This window comes from Schistocerca gregaria, chromosome 10, assembly GCF_023897955.1.
Source record: "Schistocerca gregaria isolate iqSchGreg1 chromosome 10, iqSchGreg1.2, whole genome shotgun sequence".
Taxonomy (NCBI): domain Eukaryota; kingdom Metazoa; phylum Arthropoda; class Insecta; order Orthoptera; family Acrididae; genus Schistocerca; species Schistocerca gregaria.
The window spans coordinates 134,526,207-134,533,748 of record NC_064929.1 but is presented as its reverse complement, the minus strand read 5'-3'; the positions used below and the strand labels follow the sequence as shown (position 1 = coordinate 134,533,748).

The 7,542-nt window shown below is 46.1% G+C and overlaps 1 non-coding gene and 1 pseudogene across 1 annotated transcript; both read left to right on the top strand.

Annotated features, from left to right (window-relative positions):
• Positions 1–5,345: 5,345 nt before the first annotated feature.
• Trnat-ugu (transfer RNA threonine (anticodon UGU)) lies at positions 5,346–5,420 on the top strand. Its single transcript has one exon. It is a non-coding gene; the product is annotated as a tRNA-Thr (tRNA).
• A 1,600-nt stretch (positions 5,421–7,020) lies between these two features.
• LOC126293877 (5S ribosomal RNA) lies at positions 7,021–7,137 on the top strand (annotated as a pseudogene).
• Positions 7,138–7,542: the final 405 nt, after the last annotated feature.

Sequence of the window (7,542 nt, the reverse complement as noted above, 5' to 3'; positions counted from 1 at the left end):
AAGGACGTGTGGAAAATTGGAGAACATTGTTTACATTTTTATTCCTGTCGTTTAGACAAGACGAAATTACTTTCTTCTGGCCATAACTATTGCTTCTTTGATTGGTTCATCAAACTATATGAAACATTGTACTGTATTGTATTGCATTGTATGTTAACCGGGGGCAAAGAAACGACAGAGAGGCTCTGTCCCCGCAGCAGCAGCAGCAGTGGTCCAGAACCCCACAACGACTACCGCAGTCCACTTCACCCCTCTTTCAGGGTTATTGTGCGATTCGGCACGGTGCCCCCCCCCCCCCACACACACACACACACAGGGAACGTCTCACACCAGACAAGTATAACTCCTATGTTTGCGTGGTAGAGTAATGGTGGTGTACGCGTACGTGGAGAATTTGTTTTCCGCAGCAGTCAAAAAAATGGTTCAAATGGCTCTGAACACTATGGGACTTGACATCTCAAGTCATCAGCCCCTAGAACTTAGAACTACTTAAACCTAACAAATCTAAGGACATCACACACATCCATGCCCGAGGCAGGATTCGAACCTGCGACCGTAGCGGTTGCGCAGTTTCAGACGTAAGCGTCTAGAACCGCTCGGCCACACCAGCCGGTGCGCAGCAGTCGCCGACATAGTGTAGCTGAGACGGAATACATGAGATATTAGGTCACTTTATTAGATAAATGAATGGAATATTTCCGTAACTTAGACACACTTCATAGACACAAAATTATCAGATAATTTACAACGGTCACGTACTAGCAGACTATCTCTTGATGCCCCTATTAAGAAACTAATGTTCAGCATTTGCTAATTCACAAGTTCACCTCACATAACTCATAGATTCTACACTATGATGCTGTCTTTTCAGGAGAGATAAACAACTGGACTGGGCTCTTGTGTGCTCGACACTAAACCGACTGTAGCGAGAGGTCGCTGCCATGCTGAGAGGCAGGCGTAATCTTCTCGGAGTGTCTCCCTTTGGTCGTTGCCGGTCTCAGGGAGCCTCACTAATGTCAGTGGCATCGATTGACGTTGACGACTTTGGTGTGGCACTGCGATCCCTGGATGGTACCGCACCTGTAGTACCGAAAGTAACTGAAAAGGTAATGTAGCAAGAAACTTTCCTAAACCTCATTGTTGTTCTTGTCTTCGGTCCTGAGATTGGTTTTGATGGAGCTCTCCACCCTACACTGTGCTGTGCTAACTTCATCTCCCAGTATGTATTGTAACCTACATCCTTCTGAATCTGCTTAGTGTATTCATCTCTTGGTCTCCATCTACGATTTTTACCCTCCACGCTGCCCACCAATACTAAATTGCTGATCCCTTGATGCCTCAGAACATGTCCTGCCAAACGATCCCTTCTTCTGGTCAAGTTGTGCCACAAACTTCTCTTCTCCCCAATCCTATTCAATACTTCCTCACTAGTTATGTGATCTACTCATCTAATCTTCAGCATTCTTCTGTAGCACCACATTTCGAAAGCTTCTATTCTCTTCTTGTCTAAAGTATTTATCATCCACGTCTCACTTCCATACATGGTAACACTCCCTACAAATACTTTCAGAAACGACTTACTGACGCTTAAATCTATACTCGATGTTAACAAATTTCTCTTCTTCAGAAACGCTTTCCTTGCCATTTCCAGTCTACATTTTATATCGTCTCTACTTCGATCATCATCAGTTATTTTGCTCTCCAAATAACAAAGGTCATTTGCTACTTGAAGTGGCTCATTTTCTAATATAATTCCCTCAGCATCACCTTATTAAATTCGACTACATTCCATTATCCTTGTTCTGCTTTTGTTGATGTTCACGTTATATTCTCCTTTGAAGACACCGTCCATTCTTTTCAACTGCTCGTCCAAGTCCGTGGGTGTTTCTGACAGGGCTACAATGTAATCAGAAAATGTCAAAGTTTATATTTCTTCTCCGTGTACATTAATTCCTACTCCAAATTTTTTTGCTTAAGAAAAGAAATAACTTATATAGTGAAGAACACAATTTCCAGAAGTTGCCTCCGAAGGACAGAAGAAATTAGGAGAGATAAAAATAAAAGTGCCAGGTGAAGTGGAAAGAGAAAGATGCCATAATAGGAAGCAACTGGCCATTGACAGTATCAGATGGAGACAGTAGTAGTCTCAGGAACCTACCAGTTGCAGACACCATATGAAGGGCTTATTTCAATAGTGGTACAAGTCCATAGCCTCCACTTTTCTGCCTATAGTACTGATGAAATTAATGATCCAAACAAATAGAAAGAAAGGTTCATGTCTAGCAAGAAGCCATATGCTTGAATATTTCTGGTATATCAACTGAAGATTTTTCAGCGCTCATTAAACTTTAGGACACTCTATCTCAAGATGAACAAAAATGGATTTGTACCACTACTGAAATAAGAGCTTCATATGATGATAATGAATTCTGAGCCGATGGCACAGTGGTAAGGTGATGGATGGGCATCTGGTAGGGCGAAAGTTCTAACCTCAGTCCATACACAAAATATTTGTGTGTCTGCCATCACCCAAGAGAGTATCAGTTCGTAGCAACAGAAGTACTGTCCCAAACACACCATCGGGTGACTTGCCACTCAGTTATGTAGATGGTGTAGAATGGACGCCGAAAATTACACCTTTCACCATCTTTAGTTTACTTGTGGCGCCGACTCAAGTTCTACTGCAAGACGGAGTGCTGTCCGGGCTTTATTCCAAGCACTTCATGCTTCCACTGTTTTGCGGAAAACTGGAGAATCGCCGAGTGGCCCCTAGCCGCTACAGAGGAGAGCTGACAACGTCACAAAGTTTCACGATCGCAGCTTTTTTTTTCGTTGTGTTAATTAAATCTTTATGACTGGGCATCCCTTACGGCGGCAGTCGCCCACCTCCGGCGCTATGGTTGCCCTTTTTCGGATGTAGGGTAATGGAGGACGGACATTACGCCATCAGCAGCAGAGGACCGCGTCGCGAGCAAGTAATCACGTCAGCGGACGGTCCTTTTTTGTCATTCTGCGCAGCCTTCGCTGCTCCTTTTACTGGAGGCCAGGGCCCCGGCGACTCCGGTTAATCTGGAGCCCCTCTAGCCCTCTGGAGTAATCTGGAGGACCGCCGCCGTTGTAAAACACAGGCGCCCGCTGAAACGGGGCAGGCGCTCCCTGCCGGCGGCTGGAGAGTGCTGGCAGGAAGCGGAGGCTGGAGCGGAGAATCTGTGCCCTGGAGAAAGAAAAAGTAGGGAGATGGAGCCTGGTAGCGAATGGCCGTCGTGATGACATCGTTGATGATCCTACCGTTTAGCATGGTGTCGTTCGCAGACTGTGGCGTACCAATACCGCTGAGTCAGAAAGGGGGTAGCTCGCCTTGTCGTACCCATTCCTGTGCACTCCTGTCTTGCATCTTTGGAGTATACGGTACACATGGCTGGAATGCTACGAGAATCTCTGCGCTACAACTATAGTAGGCAGAGATTAACAGGTTTCTGTGGTGCAGTACAGCCACAATGGTACCAGAATGAGATTTGCACTGTGCAGCGGAGTGATATGAAACGTCCTGGCAGATTACAACTGTGTGCCGGACCGAGACTCGGAATCGGGACCGGGAGGTTTGCAAGAGAGCTCCTGTAAAGTTTGGAAGGTAGAAGACGAGGTACTTGCAGAAGTAAAGCTGTGAAGACGGGGCGTGAGTGGTGCTTAGGTGGCTCAGTTGGTAGAGCACTTGCCCTCGAAAGGAAAAAGGTCTCAAGTTCGAGTCTCGGTCCGGCACACAGTTTTACTCTGCCATGAAGTTTTAACCACAATGGTAGTTGCAGCTGTTTGAAAGGTGCCAGGAAGCATCTGGCGTCTTTGTCACTCTGTACTGATATAGCTTCTAGATATGAGAGTTCCCACATGCATCATGAGTGAAAGTAGATCACGGGCTACCGTAATACAATATTACGATAATACAATTAATAACCCCCAACCCTCACCCCTGAAGTTGCCTCACCCGTTGTGACAGACATAACCCTGTGCTCCTGATACGCCCTATGCTGAAATCCTGTCACAAGGTTTTTTTTTCCTATTTTTGGATAATGTTTCCATTTGAGAGCACGAAATTTAACACCTCTCTGCAACTGCGTTCTGTACCCAGTGGAGCATTTGTTTTCTCGTTTTTTTTTTTTGTTTTTTTGTTTTTGTAGTCTTATCGTCGTTTATATGAATTTTATAAGTATCTCATTATTTCGAGTTTGTTGCGTTCTGTTTAACAAATTCAGCTTCAGGCTGTGGTACTTGTACGATTGTAATTAGTACATGGTGCATTTATAGTACATCTGGTAATGTACTGGACTGTTTCTCCCATTCATTAACACGACTGTAGATAACTATCAATGCTAATATTCCCCTCCCTTATCCGACATTCCCCCACGATCATTAACCATCCTTCGTTCCACCTCCCTCCTCTACCATCCCCACGCTTTCCTCTCTTTCTCATCACCCCTCCCTGCCTATCACCCATGCTTCACCGCTCATCACCCATCCTTGCCCCTTTATCACCCATCTTCCCACCTCATCACCGATTCCTCCCTCCCTTCTGAAGCGAACAGTTTTACATTTCTGAACATTTAAAGCAAGTACGCAGTCTTGAACCACTTTAAAAACTTATCAATATCTGACTGACTATTTCAAAAACGTACTTTCGTACACCGCTTCCTCGTTGATAACTACACCATCTGAAACAACTCATGTTATTATTAATACTGCCTGTTAGCTACTTAATACACAACAGGGACAGAAAAGCTCCAAACACGCTTCACTACAGACCATTTACATCAACAGAAATGCTGCAGGGTCACGCCTTACATTAATTTTAATTCACTTGATGACCCTCCAGTCAAGATCTGTGTCCTCTCTAGCAACAGATGTGAGACCCAGTCACAAATTTTGTTTGATACCCCAATTAATCCTACTTTCTAATATTGGATTTAGTGTGATAATGAGTCAAATACCTTTGAGATGTCAAGAATCACGGCATGTCTTGGAGTTGGACAAAAATATGGAGACACGAAAAAACTGCCATGCCTGCTACGGTGTAGGAAAGCCGTTGGCATTCATACAGATCTTGTATGATTTTCAACGGAATGTTCTATTGTTCTGTATATATAGTTAAGGCTCACCGGCCATTTGACCATCTTCTTCAGTGTGGATGCACAAACAGTGCCCGAAATCTTACGGGAACTGGCGGTAAAGCCGCGAGTAATGAGTATGATGAGCAGGGGCGCTATGAATATAATGCGAGACAAGAAGTTGTGACTGTGGCTCTCGCGTGACGCGTGTCAGAGGTAAGTCCCTGCATTCGCACTATTTTGCGTGCCCTCGGTGGCTCAGATGGACAGAGCGTCTGCCATGTAAGCAGGAGATCCCGGGTTGGAGTCCCGGTCGGGGCACACATTTTCAACTGTCCCCATTGACTTATGTCAACGCATGTATGAAGCTAAGGGTATTCATTTCATTGTAAATTGATATATCATTCTGCCTGCCGCAACTTCAGGTAACGAAGATGGCCGTGGGCAACAATCACGAAACCGCCTCTCCAAAGTATACAATAAACAATAAACGCTCAATAATACTGAAACATGGTGAATGTGGTGGCTAACGCAGATGCGACATTTCATCTTCGTGCTCGCAAAACCAGTCCTGCGAGCTGTGTGACCAGGGATCCTGTCTTGGAACAAAGCACTGGGCAACAAACACTGTACCATGGGATGGACAAGATCAGCCAAAATGGTCACATTGATATTCTTGAAGAATATCCAGGGGTCTAATGGAATACTAAGATATGGCTTCCCAAACCATCATAGAACCTTCGCCATGGTTCACTCTTGCGTCGTAAACTTGGACAGAAGTTGGAACACACAATGTGAAACAAGAAATGGAAATGAGCGTTTGGAGTCATTGGCCGAGAGGCCCCTTACGGGAAAGGTCCGGCCGCCTTGGTGCAGGTCTTATTGCATTAGATGCCACATTGGCGACCTTCGCTCCGGATGGGGATGAAATGATGATGAAGACAACACAACACTAAGTCCCCGAGCGAAGAGAATCCCCCGACCCAGCCGCTAATCGAACGTGGTCCCATAGTCCGGCAGTCCGTCACGCTGATCACTCAGCTATCGGGGTGGACGTGAAACAACAGACATCCCACCAACTGACTCTCTTCCGTTTGCCCATACTCCAGCTTTCTTTGTCTCGGGCACCATGCTGTCCTATTACAGGCACCTGCACCCGTGATGAGTGGTTTTGGATATCCAACACACCCTATAGTTCCCTGCTTATGCAGCCCCATTCGCGTTCTTTTGGTGCTGTCAGGGTTATTGAGGGCGACATTCAGTTCTGCAGTGAGTGTTGCAGCTGCCATCCTCTTGTTGTCTGTCGCTATTTCTTCGATGGCCGTTTCTCACGATCTCTCACACAACACACTTTCGTCCGCATTGTGCTGATGATGTTATTCCACTCTCCCCTGATGCGGTGTTAATCTTCGATACGGTACCTCTTTGAACACCAAACACTTCGGCTAACTTGGTTATGGAAGCACCCAACATACGACCACCCTACGTTCGAATTCACTGAGCTCCGACATGAAGCACTCACAATTACACAGAACACTGTTCTGACGATGATAGACAGTTGCACTATACTGAGGGCATTGCGCAGTTACCCATCATTGTCAGATACAACAGCGCAACCCGCCGTGTGGGGTGCTACCTGCGTTTATGTTCCACCATGCATCTACTGTGTTTCCAAATTTTTGTCCAACCGCTTTAGGTGCAACACCTCACATCATGCCGATTCAAATGGGACATTAAGAGCTGCTGAACTAGCAGGGTGAGTCACTTTTAAGACGGGTGGCGTCAGATGCCTGGAGTGTATGTAGTTTCTATGCGATATGATAGAGGTCACTATCTGACAGTCTTAGAGCTGCAGTCAAAATAATGTTCATATTATTACCCGTTTTGTTTATTTAATTTTTTAATTGCTTATTAATTACTCGGCAACGGCCTTGCCGCAGTGAATACACCGGTTCTCGTGAGATCACCGAAGTTAAGCGCTGTTGGGCGTGGCCGGCACGTGGATGGGTGACCATCCAGGTGCCATGCGCTGTTGCCACTTTTCGGGGTGCACTCAGCCTCGTGAGGCCAATTGAGGAGCTACTCGACCGAATAGTAGCGGCTTCGGTCAAGAATACCATCTTAGACCCGGGAGAGCGGTGTGCTGACCACTCGCCCCTTTTATCCGCATCCTCCAATGAGGATGACACGGCGGACGGATGGTCCCGGTTGGGCTCTCGTGGCCTCAAGATGGAGTGCTTATTAATTGCTCTTATTATTGTGCTTCGTTATGGGCTCGTTTGGGGGAGGAGACCAAACAGCCAGGTTATTAGTCTCATCGGATTTGGGAAGGATGGGGAAGGAAGTCGGCCGTGGCCTTTCGAAGAAACCATCCCGGAATTTGCCTGGAACCATTTTGGGAAACCACGGAAAACCTAAATCAGGATGGCCGGACACGGGATTG